Raw genomic sequence first — 18,442 nt, forward strand, 5'->3', positions numbered from 1 at the left:
AGGTGGATTAGTCGGGCAGCTGAGTTCAGAATAGATTGGAGGGGTGCAAGAGTGTTAGAGGGGAGGCCACAGAGCAGGAGGTTACAGTAGTCGAGGCGGGAGATGATGAGGGCATGGAATAGGGTTTTTGCAGATTCTTGGTTTAGGAATGTACGGATCCGTGAAATATTTTTGAGTTGAAGGAGGCAGGAAGTGGAAAGGGCTTGGATATGCGGTTTGAAGGAGAGATCAGTGTCAAGGATTACCCCGAGACAGCGAGCTTGTAGGACTGGGGAGAGTGGGCAGCCATTTACTGTAATGGATAGGTTCGTTGGGGGGATCGTGTGCGATGGGGGAAAGACAATGAATTCTGTTTTGTCCATGTTAAGTTTTAGAAATCTAGCGGAGAAGAAGGATGAAATAGCGGATAGACATTGAGGGATTCTGGTTAGTAGGGTGGTGATATCTGGTCCAGAGATGTAGATCTGTGTGTCAACAGCATAGAGATGATGCTGAAAACCGTGAGATACTATGAGCTGTCCCAGGCCAAAAGTATAAATGGAGAAGAGCAGGGGCCCTAGAACTGAACCTTGCGGGACTCCGGCAGATAGGGGGCGAGGTGAGGAGGTTGTGTGTGAATGGGAGACGCTGAATGTTTGGTCAGATAGGTATGACGAGATCCAGGATAGGGCCAAGTCTGTGATGCCAAGGGATGAGAGGGTCTGAAGTAATAGGGAATGGTCCACTGTGCCAAAGGCAGAGGACAGGTCCAGGAGGAGGAGGATAGAGTAGTATCGCTTGCTCTTGGCAGTTAATAGGTCATTGGTGACCTTAGTTAGGGCAGTTTCAGTGGAGTGGTGTGACCTGAAGCCTGATTGTAAGCGGTCGAAGAGGGAGCAGGAAGATAGATGGGAGGACAGTTCAAGATGGACGTGTTGTTCCAGTAGTTTTGAGGCATAGGGGAGAAGTGATATAGGGTGATAGCTAGATACACAGGATGGGTCAAGAGATGGCTTTTTGAGGATAGCAGTGATTGAGGCATGTTTAAAGCTTGAGGGGAAGACACCAATTGTTAGTGATAGGTTGAAGAGATGGGTTAGAGTTGGGATGAAGACTGTGGGGAGGTTTGGGATGAAGTGGGAAGGGATCGGGTCAAGTGCACAGGTGGTGAGATGCGATCTTGAGAGTAGAGTGGAGAGTCGATCTTCTGCAATGGTGGAGAAGTTGGTTTTCAAGGTGGAGGGCTGGGTAGTTGTGAGGAAGGGCTCTGGGGGTTGTCGACTAAAACTGTCTCTGATGTTCTCAATCTTCTGCTTGAAAATTGAGGCAAAGTCTTCAGCTGAGATGAGTAAGGAGGGAGGAGGTGCTGGGGGACGGAGGAGAGAGTTGAAGGTGTTGAATAACTGTTTAGGGTTGTGAGACAGGGAGGATATGAGAGATGAGAAGTAGGTTTGTTTTGCTGTGGTGACTGTGGTCTTGAAATTAGTGAGGGACTGTTTGAATGTGATAAAGTGCTCGTTAGAGTGGGATCTTTTCCATCTCCGCTCAGCAGCACTGGAAGCTCGCCTCAGTTCTTTGGTCAGTCTGGTGTGCCAGGGCTGTCTGTTGATTTTGCGAGCTTTGGTATGTGTGAGAGGGGCAAGAGATTCCAAAGCTGCAGCTATTGTGGTGTTATATAGAGCGGCAGCATCATCCGCATTGTGTAGGGAGCTTATGTCTGTGAGAGGGAGGAGGGATTCAGAGAGTGAATGTAGATCAAGGAGTTTAAGATTTCTGCGAGGGTGTGTAAGTTTGTGGGGTTGGGATTGTAGACAAGGAGTGGAGAGGGAAGAGAATGTGAGTAGATTGTGGTCAGAAAGAGGAAGAGGTGAGTTAGAGAGGTTAGATAGGGAGCAGAGGCGGGTGAAGATGAGGTCCAATGTGTGACCATCTTTGTGAGTGGCTGCAGAAGACCATTGAGTAAGGCCAAAGGAGGAAGTGAGAGATAGAAGTTTAGTGGCAGCTGAGAGGGAAGTGTCAATGGGTATGTTGAAGTCGCCCATGATGATAGTGGGGATGTCCGCAGTAAGGAAATGAAGTAGCCAGGTGGTGAAGTGGTCAAAGAAGGTGGTGGCTGGCCCTGGGGGGCGGTAAATGACAGCCACTTGGAGGTTGGTGGGGGCATAGATGCGCACAGAGTGCACCTCAAAGGAAGGGAGGGTAACAGAGGGTGGCATTGGGATTGGGGTGAAGGAGCAGTTATCTGACAGGAGAAAACCAACTCCTCCGCCATGCTTGCTGGTGGGGCGGGGTGTGTGAGAAAGGTGGAAGCCACCATATGAAAGTGCAGCAGGAGAGGCTGTGGCAGAAGGGGTGAGCCAGGTTTTGGTGATGGCGAGGAAGGAAAGTTTGGTAGTGTTACAGAACCCCCCAGCACCAAGAATGTTATGCAGTATATGTATGTATAATAGTTTCCATGTGAAATGCATCAGTCCACAGGCTGCGCCCCTCGACAAGATATTCTCTTTCTGACCTCCCCCCACCTTTGTAATTCCCACAGTAAAGAGCGGCAGGCTCCGGCCCCCTGCGGCTATTGTAATGTATGTCTGGCCTGCTGTTTTCCTATTGGCCGGCCCTGTGTATCTGTGTTATATATTCTGTGTGGAGAAGCAGTCAGCTTTTATATGCTCTCATGTAATCAAGAAATTCCTGCCAGCGTCCTTCATTCAGAATCTAGCAAATGCAGAGTGGACCTCAAGAAAAACGGAGTGGTACTGAAAGAGGTACCCCAGCTTGGTAGACCCCGTTACAATGGTGGCAGACAGCGGGATGTGATATCCCTTCTACAGGAGGAAAGGAATGAATGGAAGCCCGAGGGTTAATCGCCAGCAACAAAACAAAAGCGGATTTGATAGCAGCCATCATGGAACACGACAGTGCAGCGCCCCCCAATGTGAACGTGGAGGAGACTGAATTCCAGAGGGAGGTGAAGAACAGACTGGCGTTCTATGGCCCAAACCCTGCAGTAGAGATCATAAGAGAGATGATGGCTGATGTGCGTACTGATCTGAAGGAAGAGATGGCCGAGCGGACCAGGATAGAGCTAACCAAGATGGAGATGGCAGAGTGGACCAAAGTGGAGCTGGCCAAGATGGAGATGGCAGAGCGGAGAGAGGAGAGTCAGTGAGCAAGGGGAGCTCTGGCCTCAGCCCAGGTACCTTCAACCGTAAGCCACAAAAAGATCCAGTATAATGCCTTCCGACAGTTGGGGGAGGCAGAGGAAGACATTGATGGCTTTCTGCAGGACTTTGAGCAGCAGTGTGCCCTTCATCAAGTGAAGCCAGAGGAACGGGTTCAGATTCTGGCCAGCAAGCTGACAGGCCGGGCAGCGGATGCCTATCGCACGGTACCCGATGAATACTGTATGGACTATGAGCAGTGTTGTGAATTCTGTGGCAGAGCTCCCTCCTGTGGTCACAAGTGGTACTTCGGCTGATTCTCTCTGTGAGCTTCCGTTGGTGGAGGAAAGTGGTACTGCGGCTTCTGAGTTTCCTACCTCAGGTGATGTGGTGAAGTCGTTAGGTGCTGCTCTATTTAACTCCACCTAGTTCTTTGATCCTGGCTTCCAGTCAATGTTCTAGTATTGGACCTGTTTCCTCCTGGAGCGTTCCTGTGGCCTGCTGCTCTGCATAGCTAAGTTCCGCTTTTGCTTTTTGTTTGCTGTTTTTTTCTGTCCAGCTTGCTTATTTGTTTTCTCGTGCTTGCTGGAAGCTCTGGGACGCAGAGGGTGTAACTCCGTGCCGTTAGTTCGGTACGGAGGGTCTTTTTGCCCCCTTTGCGTGGTTGTTTGTAGGGTTTTGTGTTGACCGCAAAGTTACCTTTCCTATCCTCGCTCTGTTCAGAAAGTCGGGCCTCACTTTGCTAAATCTATTTCATCTCTACCTTTGTCTTTTCATCTTTACTCACAGTCATTATATGTGGGGGCTGCCTTTTCCTTTGGGGTATTTCTCTGAGGCAAGGCAGGCTTATTTTCTATCTTCAGGCTAGCTAGTTTCTCAGGCTGTGCCGAGTTGCATAGGGAGCGTTAGGCGCAATCCACGGCTGGATTACTAGTTGTGTTGGAGAGGATTAGGGATTGCGGTCAGCAGAGTTTCCACGTCTCAGAGCTCGTTCTATGTTTTTGGGTTATTGTCAGGTCACTGTATGTGCTCTGACTCCTATGTCCATTGTGGTACTGAATTACCTTATCATAACAGTACTGGAAGCCAAGTACTAATGATTCTCAATAGAGGGAAAAAAGAAGTTCTGAGACCATTTTTTTTTCTCTGCACTGTGTTTTGCTTTTTTTTCCCCCCCTAGACATTTGGGTGGTTCAGAACACAGGTGTAGCGATGGACATTAAAAGTCTGTCTTCATGTGTGGATCAGCTCACGGCAAGAGTACAAAATATTCAAGACTTTGTGGTTCAGAATTCTATGTTAGAACCGAGAATTCCTATTCCTGATTTGTTTTTTGGAGATAGAACTAAATTTCTGAGTTTCAAAAATAATTGTAAACTATTTCTAGCTTTGAAACCTCGCTCCTCTGGTGACCCAGTTCAACAAGTTAGGATCATTATTTCTTTTTTACGTGGCAACCCTCAGGACTGGGCATTTTCTCTTGCGTCAGGAGATCCTGCATTAAGTAATATCGATGCGTTTTTCCTGGCTCTCGGATTGCTGTACGATGAACCTAATTCAGTGGATCAGGCAGAGAAAAATTTGCTGGCTCTGTGTCAGGGTCAGGATGAGATAGAGGTATATTGTCAGAAATTTAGAAAGTGGTCCGTACTCACTCAATGGAATGAAGGTGCGCTCGCAGCTATTTTCAGAAAGGGTCTCTCTGAAGCCCTTAAGGATGTCATGGTGGGATTTCCTATGCCTGCTGGTCTGAATGAGTCTATGTCTTTGGCTATTCAGATCGGTCGACGCTTGCGTGAGCGTAGGTCTGTGCACCATTTGGCGGTATTACCTGAGCTTAAACCTGAGCCTATGCAGTGCGATAGGACTTTGACCAGAGCTGAAAGGCAAGAACACAGACGTCAGAATGGGCTGTGTTTCTACTGTGGTGATTCCACTCATGCTATCTCTGATTGTCCTAAGCGCACTAAGCGGTTCGCTAGGTCTGCCACCATTGGTACGGTACAGTCAAAATTTCTTCTGTCCGTTACCTTGATCTGCTCTTTGTCATCGTATTCTGTCATGGCATTTGTGGATTCAGGCGCTGCCCTGAATTTGATGGACTTGGAGTATGCTAGGCGTTGTGGGTTTTTCTTGGAGCCCTTGCAGTGTCCTATTCCATTGAGAGGAATTGATGCTACGTCTTTGGCCAAGAATAAGCCTCAGTACTGGACCCAGCTGACCATGTGCATGGCTCCTGCACATCAGGAGGTTATTCGCTTTCTGGTGTTGCATAATCTGCATGATGTGGTCGTGTTGGGGTTGCCATGGCTACAAGTCCATAATCCAGTATTAGATTGGAAATCCATGTCTGTGTCCAGCTGGGGTTGTCAGGGGGTACATGGTGATGTCCCATTTCTGACTATTTCGTCATCCACCCCTTCTGAGGTTCCAGAGTTCTTGTCTGATTACCGGGATGTATTTGATGAGCCCAAGTCCGATACCCTACCTCCGCATAGGGATTGTGATTGTGCTATCGATTTGATTTCTGGTAGTAAATTCCCAAAAGGTCGACTGTTTAATTTGTCTGTGCCTGAGCACGCCGCTATGCGGAGTTATGTGAAGGAGTCCTTGGAGAAGGGGCATATTCGCCCGTCATCGTCGCCATTGGGAGCAGGGTTCTTTTTTGTAGCCAAGAAGGATGGTTCGCTGAGACCTTGTATAGATTACCGCCTTCTAAATAAGATCACGGTTAAATTTCAGTACCCCTTGCCGTTGTTATCCGATTTGTTTGCTTGGATTAAGGGGGCTAGTTGGTTCACCAAGATAGATCTTCGTGGTGCGTATAATCTTGTGCGTATTAAGCGAGGCGATGAATGGAAAACTGCATTTAATACGCCCGAGGGCCATTTTGAGTATCTAGTAATGCCATTCGGACTTGCCAATGCTCCATCAGTGTTTCAGTCCTTTATGCATGACATCTTCCGAGAGTACCTGGATAAATTCCTGATTGTGTACTTGGATGACATTTTGATCTTCTCGGATGATTGGGAGTCTCATGTGAAGCAGGTCAGAACGGTGTTTCAGGTCCTGCGTGCTAATTCTTTGTTTGTGAAGGGATCAAAGTGTCTCTTTGGTGTTCAGAAGGTTTCATTTTTGGGGTTCATCTTTTCCCCTTCTACTATCGAGATGGACCCTGTTAAGGTCCAAGCCATCCATGATTGGACTCAGCCGACATCTCTGAAAAGTCTGCAAAAGTTCCTGGGCTTTGCTAATTTTTATCGTCGCTTCATCTGCAATTTTTCTAGTATTGCTAAACCATTGACTGATTTGACCAAGAAGGGTGCTGATGTGGTCAATTGGTCTTCTGCTGCTGTGGAAGCTTTTCAAGAGTTGAAGCGTCGTTTTTCTTCTGCTCCTGTGTTGTGTCAACCAGATGTTTCGCTTCCATTCCAGGTCGAGGTTGATGCTTCTGAGATTGGAGCAGGGGCTGTTTTGTCGCAGAGAAGTTCTGATTGCTCGGTGATGAAACCATGCGCCTTCTTTTCCAGGAAGTTTTCGCCTGCTGAGCGAAATTATGATGTGGGCAATCGAGAGTTGCTGGCCATGAAGTGGGCATTCGAGGAGTGGCGTCATTGGCTTGAAGGAGCTAAGCATCGCGTGATGGTCTTGACTGATCATAAGAACTTGACTTATCTCGAGACTGCCAAGCGGTTGAATCCTAGACAGGCTCGTTGGTCGCTGTTTTTTGCCCGTTTTGACTTTGTGATTTCATACCTTCCAGGCTCTAAAAATGTGAAGGCGGATGCTCTGTCTAGGAGTTTTGTGCCCGACTCTCCGGGTTTATCTGAGCTGGCGGGTATCCTCAAAGAGGGAGTAATTGTGTCTGCCATCTCCCCTGATTTGCGGCGGGTGCTGCAAAAATTTCAGGCTAATAAACCTGATCGTTGCCCAGCGGAGAAACTGTTTGTCCCTGATAGGTGGACGAATAAAGTTATGTCTGAGGTTCATTGTTCGGTGTTGGCTGGTCATCCTGGAATCTTTGGTACCAGAGAGTTAGTGGCTAGATCCTTTTGGTGGCCATCTCTGTCGCGGGATGTGCGTTCCTTTATGCAGTCCTGTGGGATTTGTGCTCGGGCTAAGCCTTGCCGATCCCGAAGAGGCCTTGGACACATATCTCTATGGATTTTATTTCAGATCTTCCCGTCTCTCAAAAGATGTCAGTCATTTGGGTGGTCTGTGATCGCTTCTCTAAGATGGTCCATTTGGTACCCTTGTCTAAATTGCCTTCCTCCTCTGATTTGGTGCCATTGTTCTTCCAGCATGTGGTTCGTTTACATGGCATTCCAGAGAATATCGTTTCTGACAGAGGTTCCCAGTTTGTTTCGAGGTTTTGGCGAGCCTTTTGTGGTAGGATGGGCATTGACTTGTCTTTCTCCTCGGCTTTCCATCCTCAGACTAATGGCCAGACCGAACGAACCAATCAGACCTTGGAAACATATCTGAGATGCTTTGTTTCTGCTGATCAGGATGACTGGGTGTCCTTTTTGCCTTTGGCTGAGTTCACCCTTAATAATCGGGCCAGCTCGGCTACCTTGGTTTCGCCGTTTTTCTGCAACTCTGGGTTCCATCCTCGTTTCTCTTCAGGGCAGGTTGAGTCTTCGGACTGTCCTGGTGTGGATACTGTGGTGGACAGGTTGCAGCAGATTTGGACTCATGTAGTGGACAATTTGACCTTGTCCCAGGAGAAGGCTCAACGTTTCGCTAATCGCAGACGCTGTGTGGGTCCCCGACTTCGTGTTGGGGATTTGGTTTGGTTATCTTCTCGTCATATTCCTATGAAGGTTTCCTCTCCTAAGTTTAAACCTCGTTTCATTGGTCCGTATAGGATTTCTGAGGTTCTTAATCCTGTGTCTTTTCGTCTGACCCTTCCAGATTCTTTTTCCATACATAACGTATTCCATAGGTCATTGTTGCGGAGATACGTGGCACCTGTGGTTCCATCTGTTGATCCTCCTGCCCCGGTTTGGGTGGAGGGGGAGTTGGAGTATATTGTGGAGAAGATTTTGGATTCTCGTGTTTCAAGACGGAAACTCCAGTATCTGGTTAAGTGGAAGGGTTATGCTCAGGAAGATAATTCCTGGGTCTTTGCCTCTGATGTCCATGCTCCTGATCTTGTTCGTGCCTTTCATATGGTTCATCCTGGTCGTCCTGGGGGCTCTGGTGAGGGTTCGGTGACCCCTCCTCAAGGGGGGGGTACTGTTGTGAATTCTGTGGCAGAGCTCCCTCCTGTGGTCACAAGTGGTACTTCGGCTGATTCTCTCTGTGAGCTTCCGTTGGTGGAGGAAAGTGGTACTACGGCTTCTGAGTTTCCTTCCTCAGGTGATGTGGTGAAGTCGTTAGGTGCTGCTCTATTTAACTCCACCTAGTTCTTTGATCCTGGCTTCCAGTCAATGTTCTAGTATTGGACCTGTTTCCTCCTGGAGCGTTCCTGTGGCCTGCTGCTCTGCATAGCTAAGTTCCGCTTTTGCTTTTTGTTTGCTGTTTTTTTCTGTCCAGCTTGCTTATTTGTTTTCTCGTGCTTGCTGGAAGCTCTGGGACGCAGAGGGTGTACCTCCGTGCCGTTAGTTCGGTACGGAGGGTCTTTTTGCCCCCTTTGCGTGGTTGTTTGTAGGGTTTTGTGTTGACCGCAAAGTTACCTTTCCTATCCTCGCTCTGTTCAGAAAGTCGGGCCTCACTTTGCTAAATCTATTTCATCTCTATGTTTGTCTTTTCATCTTTACTCACAGTCATTATATGTGGGGGCTGCCTTTTCCTTTGGGGTATTTCTCTGAGGCAAGGCAGGCTTATTTTCTATCTTCAGGCTAGCTAGTTTCTCAGGCTGTGCCGAGTTGCATAGGGAGCGTTAGGCGCAATCCACGGCTGCCTCTAGTTGTGTTGGAGAGGATTAGGGATTGCGGTCAGCAGAGTTTCCACGTCTCAGAGCTCGTTCTATGTTTTTGGGTTATTGTCAGGTCACTGTATGTGCTCTGACTCCTATGTCCATTGTGGTACTGAATTACCTTATCATAACAGAGCAGATCAAAGAAGTGATCTTGGCCCGGTATGCGCTGACACCAGAGGCATACCGCCAAAAGTTCCGCGGACTTATAAAACGAGTAACCGATACCCACGCTGAATGGGCCTGTAAATTACGGCGGTCACTGCTACAGTGGGTACAAGGGAGCCAAGCAATCACTAAGGAGGACGTCCTCCAGCTCTTCTTGTTAGAACGATTCTTTAATGGACTAAACCCCGAGACACAGGAATGGCTTCGGGACAGGCGGCCAATGACTCTTGAGGAAGCCGCTCGTCTGGCCGATGAACATCATGACGCCAGGAGGCCTCAGTTGTCCGGATCAAAGATGGTCACTAGGGGTCCACCCATGGACCTGGAGGGCCCCAAACCACCGAAGATTGTAGGGCGACCAGCTAGAAACCCGGCCTACCACAGTTCCCCTGGGGCACGATGCCACACCTGCCGTCAGCTGGGCCACCTGCAAAGACAATGTCCCAACTGGACTCAGCATACCCAGTGGCCAAAGGCGGGAACAGCTACCTTCCGCCGGGCCGCTGTAAACTGCTACCAAGGCGAAGCTGACCCGGCATTGGGGGCTACAACTAACCAAGGGGTGGAAGATATGGAGGAAGTGCTGCATGAAGTAGACCCCGTGCAGGCAGCCCGGGCAGATAATCGACAACAGCATCGACAGGTTGTGTGGGTTAATGGGAAACGCATGCAGGGACTAAGAGATTCCGGAGCAACTTTGACCCTTGTGAAGCCGCATCTCGTCCGGGACCAAGAGAAGACGGACCGGACAGTGGCAGTCCGTGTAGCAGGGGGAGCCATACATCGACTGCCCACTGCCAGGTTTCACCTGAACTGGGGAGTTGGGGATGGCCTTGTTGAGGTCGGCTTGATGGAGGATTTGCCTGCAGACGTTTTGCTGGGAAATGACTTGGGGCCCATGTTGTCTGCCTTCTCAGTTGCCCCTCTAGCTGAGACATATCTTGTGACCACCCGGAGACAAGCTCGAGCTGCGGAGGCGGAATTACACTCAGAGGAGGCCCAGACTCTTCTATGTTTGGATTGGGGGCAGTACTGAGCCAAGTCGGGCCGAATGGCCAAGAACACCGGGTAGCTTACCTGAGTCGGAAACTACTGCCCCGTGAAGTGAGCTATGCGGCCATCGAGAAGGAGTGCCTGGCAATAGTATGGGCACTCAAAAAGTTACAAACATATTTGTATGGATGACAGTTTTCCCTCCTAATGGACCATAATCCCCTAGTCTGGTTTAATCGGGTTTACAGTGACTGGCCAGTTACCTTCAGTTCCCTTCTGGTTCAATTCTGGTTTTAATTCTAAATTAATATTCACACTTCTAGGACACACTTATAGGAATCACACTGCAGACTAAAGTCATTGCAGACTTGTGCTATGCAATATATGTACAACTAAGTGCATTCAGGTGTGAAGCAGAGAGGAGTAGTCTCTGCTCATCTTGGTCAGAGAATTAAGGGTGGACCAGATGCATACAATCAAGCCAGAGTAAACAAGGTCATAAATAACAGGGTAAGCTGGGGTTAGCTGAAAGGCATACCATGTGAATGCTAGGAGCAGAGGACGGTCTATGTGGAAAGTTGGGTGATGTACTATGTGCACTTCATAGACACATAAACTATATGTGTATGGGGTATATGTGGGGCCATCATACTATATGGAGGGTTTATATGTGGGACCATCATACTATATGTGTTGGTGGGGGTATATGTGGGGCCATCATACTATATGGGAGTTATATGTTTGACCATCATACTCTATGACGGGTTATATGTTTGACCATCATACTATATGGGGGTTTATATGTTTGACCATCATACTATGTGGCCGGCTTATATGTGGGGACATCATACTATAGGTGGGGGGTATATGTGGGGCCATCATACTATATGGGGTTCATATCTGTGGTCATCATACTATATGGGGTTATATGTTTGACCATCATACTATATGGGGGAGTTTATATGTGGGGCCATCATACTATATGGGGGCGGAGGATATATGTGGAGCCATCATCCTAATATATGGGGGATTATGTGGGGCCATCATACTGTATATGGGAGATTATATATGGGGCCATCATACGGTATATTGGGGATTATATGTGGGGCCACCATATTATATGTGGGGCCATCATACTATATATAGGAGATTATATGTGGGGCCATCATACTGTATATGAGGGATTATATGTGAGGCCATCATACTGTATATAGGGAATTATATGTGGGGCTATTATACTGTATATGGAGGGATTATGTGGGGGCCGTCATACCGTTTATGGGGAATTATATGTGGGCCGTCATACTATATGGGGGATATATGTGAGGCCATCATACTGTATATGGGGGATTATATGTGGGGCTATCATACTATATCATACTATAAATGGGGTACAATAAATGGGGGACTATATGTGGGACCATTATATGTGCAGGACTATATGTGGGGCCATCATATTATGTGCATGACTATATGTGGGGCCACATATTATGTGCATTATATGTGCAGAACTATACGTTATGCCATTATATGTGGAGCCATTATATTGTGTGCAGGACTATATGTGGGATCATTATATTATGTGCAGGGCTATATGTGGGGCCATTATATTATGTGCAGGACTATATGTGAGGCCATTATATTATGTGCATGGTTATATATGGGGCCATTATATTATGTGCAGGGCTATATGTGGGGCCATTATACTATGTGCAGGACTATATGTGGGGCCATTATATTATGTGCAGGATTATATGTGGGGCCATTATATTATGTGTCCGATGTGTAATACGCACCCACAGACTTGTATGGGTGCTCGTGATCCGAATTCCAGGACCACTCGCAGCATGCTGTTATTTTTTTTTCAAAACCAAAAATGTCAGCAGGGACAGGCACAGTCATAGAATGCCGTATCTCCCATCTCTAATGACAAGGAGGGGCGTATATTATCATTTTTCACCTACTTAACTCTATTACTGTTCTCACCCGCAAGCTGTACAGAAAATGCTGCATTGAAAAGATACACTCCTATTTAATTGATTTGCATGTGGGCTGCTTTGGTTTGTGTGCCAGGGCTGATTTTCAGTCCCAGTCTGGCCCTGGGTGCATGTATCCAGAAACACGAGCTGGGAATTTACGTACTGGTGATTGCAACGTACTGGTCACTACAGCATACTGGTCACTACAACAGCAGTTTGCAATTTTCTGCAGCATTCTCTGCTTCTTTTCTTTTTTGACAATACCCAGTGTGATGGTGTGATATGCTATGTGGGTATCATTTTTGTGTATATTTCTATTTTACTTATTTTCATGGTGTTCTCTTGTAGAAGGAGTTATTTGTTAATTGATGAATGGCTGTGGTTGCCATCTGATATCAGTACTGCATTGTTGTCTTCTCACAGGGTCAGTGAATAAATCTGTTTGCTAATAAGCTAATGACATATTGAACTAGCTTGTTGAAACAATGACGCCCTGTAGTGCCTTATTCCCAGGCACCTTTGTCAGGTCTAGGAGGCCTGAAAACCACCCCAACCTGTCTGACTACGCCTGGACATAAGGAGCAGGCTGGGGAGGACATGAGCTGAGAGATCAGTCTTGTGTGGAATGATGATGTGAACACAGCACGTCAGAGAGAAGGGGAAGCATATAGACCATTTTTTATCCTCTGTCTGCTGGATTATTGGACTCTCATCTCCTTGGACATTTATCCGGTTACTGAACTGCCTTCGGCTTCTGGACTATGTTATCGTTTGTGTGGTGGATCGTATATGGACCTTTCATGTTTTTGCCTAAATAAAGCTTTTGGAATTGTTCACTATTCCCTTGCTCTGTTGATTATGTGTTATCGGAGAAGGACCCTGTGACACCCAGGGAGTCAAAATTGGCAATATACCTGAAGATAAATTCACAAAGGAGTATAATTTCCAAAATGGGGCCACTTGAGGGGGGATTCTGCTCTTCTAGCAATTAGGGGCTCTGTATATGGAGTCTGCAAACTGTTCTAGGAAAATTTGCGCTCCAGGAAGCTCTGTTCCTTCCCAAGTGTCTCCTTATGGCTAAGTAGTACTGTACAGCCACATATGGGGTATTTCAACATTCAGAAGATATTGTGGGACAAATTATGATGACATTTTTACCCACCTCTTGTGTGAAAAAGTAAAATCTGAGGCTAAAAAAAAAAATTAGGTGGTAAAAATGTAGTTATATTTTCTTCATTGCCCAATGGTATAAAATTCTGTGACACCTGTAGTGTCAATATGATCACTGCACCCCTAGAGGAATTCATTGAGAGGTATGGTATGTAAAATGGAGTCACTTATGGGGGTTTCTGCTGTTCTGGCACCTCATGAGCCTCTCCCAATGGGTCATGGTGTCTGCAAACCATAACAGTAAAATCTGGTGCTCCGTGCCTTCTGAGCTTTGTACTGTGCTTGAAAAATATTTCCTGATTACATGTAGAGTATTGACGCACCCAGGAAAAAATGGACCTCAGTTTGTTGTAAAAAAAAAATTCCCTCTTAGCCCTTAGAAAAATTAAAATCTTGGGGAAAAACCAACATAGTGGTACAAATATAATTTATTCGTTCTTCACCACTCAATGGTATAAAATTCTGTGAGGCACATGTGGTGTCAATATGATCACTGCACCCCTAGATGAATTCATTGAGGGATGTAGTTTGTAAAATTAGATCACATATAGGTTTTTTGTTGTCCTGGCACCTCAGGGGCTCTGCCAACTTGACATGGCATTCTCAAACTATTCCAGCAAAATCTGAACTCCAGTATGGTGTATCTTCCCTTCTGAGCTTTGCACTGTGCCTCATAAGTAGTATTCCCCCACATATGGGGTATCGGGGTAGTCAGGAGAAATTGCACAACAAATTGTATGGTGCAATTTCTCCTGTTATCCTTATGAAAATTCAAAATTTAAGGCCAAAATGACATTTTTTGTGGGGAAAATGTGATTATTTTATTTTCACGGCTCAATGTTATAAAATTCTGTGAAGCATCTGGGGGTTCAAGATCCTTACCACACATATAAATGCATTCTTTGAGGGATCTAGTTTCCAAAACAGGGTCACTTGTGGAGGGTTTCCACTGTTTAGGCACGTCAGTGGCTCTCCAAAGGGAACATGACGTCCTCTAGTGATTCCAGGAAATTTTACATTCTAAAAGTCAATTGACACTCTTTCCCTGCCGAGCCCTGCCGCGCACCCAAACAGGAGTTTTCTCTCTCATATAGGGTATATCAGCGTACTCAAGAGAAATTGCACTACAAATTGTATGGTGCAATTTCTCTTCTTACCCTTATGAAAATGCAAGATTTGTGGCTAAAAACATATTTGTGAGAAAATGTGATTTTTAATATTTTCACGGCTCAGCTTTACAAATTTCTATGAAGCCCCTGAGGGTTCAATGTAATTACAACAGATCCAGATCAGTTCTCTGAGGGGTCTAGTTTCTAAAATGGTGTCACTTGTGGGGGATTTTCACTGTTTAGTCACATCAGAGGTTCTCCAAATGCGACATGACATCCACTGACTGTTCAAGCAAATTTTGCATTCAAAAAGTCAAAAAGTCAAATGGCGCTTCTTCCCTTCTGAGTTTTGCCATGCACCCAAACAGTGGTTTTCTCCCTAATATTGGGTATCGGCATGCTCAGGAGAAATTACACACCAAATTTTGGGGTCCATTTTTTCCTGTTACCCTTGTAAAAATAAAAAAAAATGTATCTGAAATAAATAGTTTATGAAAAGCAGTTAACTGTTCATTTTTTTCCACATTCCAAAAATTCCTGTGAAGCACCTGAAGGGGTAATAAACTTCTTGAATGTCGTTTTGAGCACCTTCAGGGGTGTAGTTTTTATAATGGTGTCACTTTTGGGTATTTTTTGTGATATAGACCCCTCAAAGTGATTTCAATTGTGATGTGGTCCCTAAAAATATGGGTTTGTAAATTGTGCTGGAAAAATGAAAAATCAATGGCCAACTTTTAACCCTTATAACATCCTAACAAAAAAAATGTGGTTCCAAAATTGTGCTGATGTAAAGTACACATGTGGAAATGGATATTTATTAACTATTTTGTGTGATACAGTACAGACCAAAAGTTTGGACACACCTTCTCATTTAAAGATTTTTCTGTATTTTCATGACTATGAAAATTGTACATTCACTCCGAAGGCATCAAAACTATGAATTAACATGTGTAATTATGTACTTAACTAAAAAGTGTGAAATAACTGAAATTATATCTTATATTCTAGGTTCTTCAAAGTAGCCACCTTTTGCTTTGATCACTGCATTGCACACTCTTGGCATTCTCTTGATGAGCTTCAAGAGGTAGTTGGTCTTCCAACAATCTTGAAGGAGTTCCCAGAGGTGCTTAGCGCTTGTTGGCCCATTGCCTTCACTCTGCTGTCCAGCTCACCCCAAACCATCTCGATTGGGTTCAGGTCTGGTGACTGTGGAGGCCAGGTCATCTGGCATAGCACCCCATCACTCTCCCTCCTGGTCAAATAGCCCTTACACAGCCTGGAGGTGTGTTTGGGGTCATTGTCCTGTTGAAAAATAAATGATGGTCCAACTAAAAGCAAACCGGATGGAATAGCATGCCGCTGCAAGATGCTGTGGTAGCCATGCTGGTTCAGTATGCCCTCAATTTTGAATAAATCCTCAACAGAGTCACCAGCAAAGCACCACCACACCATCACACCTCCTCCTCCATGCTTCACGGTGGGAACCAGGCATGTAGAGTCCATCCGTTCACCTTTTATGCGTCGCACAAAGACACGGTGGATGGAACCAAAGAGCTCAAATTTCGACTCATCAGACCAAAGCACAGATTTCCACTGGTATAATGTCCATTCCTTGTGTTCTTTAACCCAAACAAGTCTCTTCTGCTTGTTGCCTGTCCTTAGCAGTGGTTTCTGTTATGATCTGGTGGTTAGGACAAATAGTGGACTTGGTAGTTAGAGCACCAGAAAATTCCTGATAGCACATTAATACAGGACAAGCTCTGGGAAGTGGAACCTCTGCTGACCGCAATCCCTAATCCTATCAAGCACACTAGAAATAGCCGTGGAGCGCTCCTATCATGACCTAGGCGCCTCGTCACAGCCTCAGAACTTGCTAGCCCTAGAGATAGGAAAAATAAGCCTATCTTGCCTCAGAGAAAATTCCCCAAAGGAAAAGGCAGCCCCCCACATATATTGACTGTGAGTAAGATGAAATCACAAACACAGAGATGAAATAGATTTAGCAAAGAGAGGCCCGACTTACTAAACAGACAGAAGATAGAAAAGGTCACTTTGCAGTCAGCAAAAAACCCTACAAAAGCCACACAGAGAGTGCAGGGAAAAATACCTTCCGCACCGACTAACGGAGCGGAAGGCGCCCCTCTGCGTCCCAGAGCTTCCAGAAAGCAAGGCAAAATTCACATAAGCATGCTGGACAGAAAAAATAGCAAACAAGAAAAAAGCAAAGCAAAACTTAGCTTCTGCTGGAGGAAACAGGTAACCAGGAAGATCCAGGAGCGAACTAGACCAATGCTACAACATTGACAGCTGGCATCAGACAAGGATCCAAGTGGAGTTAAATAGAGCAGCCCACTAACGAATTAGCCTCGTCACCTGTAGAAGGAAACTCAGAAACACCCACAGGCATCAGAGAAAGTCCATAGACAGAACCAGCCGAAGTACCATTCATGACCACAGGAGGGAGCCCGAAAACAGAATTCACAACAGGTTTCCTAGCAGCTATCTTACCATGAAGGCCTGCTGCACAAAATATCCTCTTAACAGTTGTTGTAGAGATGTGTCTGCGATTTCTGAGGCTGGTGACTCGGATAAACTTATCCTCAGAAGCAGAGGTGACTCTTGGTCTTCCCTTCCTGGGGCGGTTCTCATGTGAGCCAGTTTCTTTGTAGTGCTTGATGGTTTTTGCCACTGCACATGGGGACACGTCATTTCTTAAAGCAATGATGGCCATTCTTTTTTTTTTTTACTTAGCTTCTTTTTTCTTGCCATAATACAAATTCTAAAAGTCTATTCAGTAGGACTATCAGCTGTGTATCCACCAGACTTCTGCTCAACACAACTGATGGTCCCAACCCTATTTATAAGGCAAGAAATCCCACTTACTAAACCTGACAGGGCACACCTGTGAAGTGAAAGCCTTTCCCGGTGACTACCTCTTGAAGCTCATCAAGAGCGTGCAAAGCAGTCATCAAAGCAAAAGGTGGCTACTTTGAATAACCTAGAATATAAGACATAATTTCAGTTGTTTCACACTTTTCTGTTAAGCATATAATTCCACATATGTTAATTCATAGTTTTGATGCCTTCAGTGTGAATTACAATTTTCATAGTCATGAAAATACCGAAAAATGAGAAGGTGTGTCCAAACTTTAAATGAGAAGGTGTGTCCAAACTTTTGGTCTGTACTGTATATCTCTGTGATTTAAGGGCATGAAAAGGAAAAATTTTAAAATTGAGAAATTTTAAAAAATTTTGCCAAATTTCCATTTTTTCACAAATAAACACAAATCATATAAAATAAATTTTACCACTGTCATGAAGTACAATATGTCACAAAAAAAACAGTCTCAGAATCACCAGGATCTGTTGAAGCGTTGCAGAGTTATAACCACATAAAGTTACAGTGGTCAGAGTTGTAAAAATTGGCAAGGTAATTAACGTGCAAACTACCTTTGGGGGTAAAGGGGATAACGACCCCATATTTCTTTTCTCATTGCTTTCAACTCTATCAGCATCCAGTTTAAAGTGTGATGCCGGCGCTGGCATCATGCCCCCCCTAACTGGTCACATAGTCACTGCATTGACTACCGCCACTGGCAGTACACCCAGGGGTGTAATTACCATGGTTGCAGCGGTCACCACTGCGACCTGGCCTGGCAGGTCAGGGGCCCGGAAGGTCCGAGGCACCCAACACCATGGTGCAGTGCAGGAGATTTCTCCTTCACGGCAACAGTCAGAGGTGTATCTAGGGGGAGGGGGCAGCCAGGGCATGTGAGAGATAGGAAGCAGCTCCAGTCAGCACGGTGAGACAGCTTCTCCTGCTCTGCAGCCCTGGGACAGAAGGTGAGAGCAGGGGGAGGTGCGGGACAGGACAGAGCTGCTGTAGTCAGGAAAAGCTGAGGAGCTGCACGTTTATATCAACCTCCCCTGTACCAGAGAGGAGAGTGTGAGATGTGTGTATGAGCT

General features: G+C 45.9%; 1 long non-coding RNA gene across 1 annotated transcript in view; it reads right to left on the reverse strand.

The window, feature by feature from the left end:
* The window catches only part of LOC138664687 (uncharacterized), a 95,569-nt gene extending 77,394 nt beyond the window's left edge, over window positions 1-18,175 (reverse strand). The window contains exon 1 of the long non-coding RNA XR_011318377.1: window positions 18,098-18,175. This is a non-coding gene — a long non-coding RNA (uncharacterized lncRNA). The remainder of the gene's footprint in view (window positions 1-18,097) is intronic.
* Window positions 18,176-18,442: the final 267 nt, after the last annotated feature.

The sequence above is a fragment of the Ranitomeya imitator genome, chromosome 2 (assembly GCF_032444005.1).
Source record: "Ranitomeya imitator isolate aRanImi1 chromosome 2, aRanImi1.pri, whole genome shotgun sequence".
In the NCBI taxonomy this organism is placed as follows: Eukaryota; Metazoa; Chordata; class Amphibia; order Anura; family Dendrobatidae; genus Ranitomeya; species Ranitomeya imitator.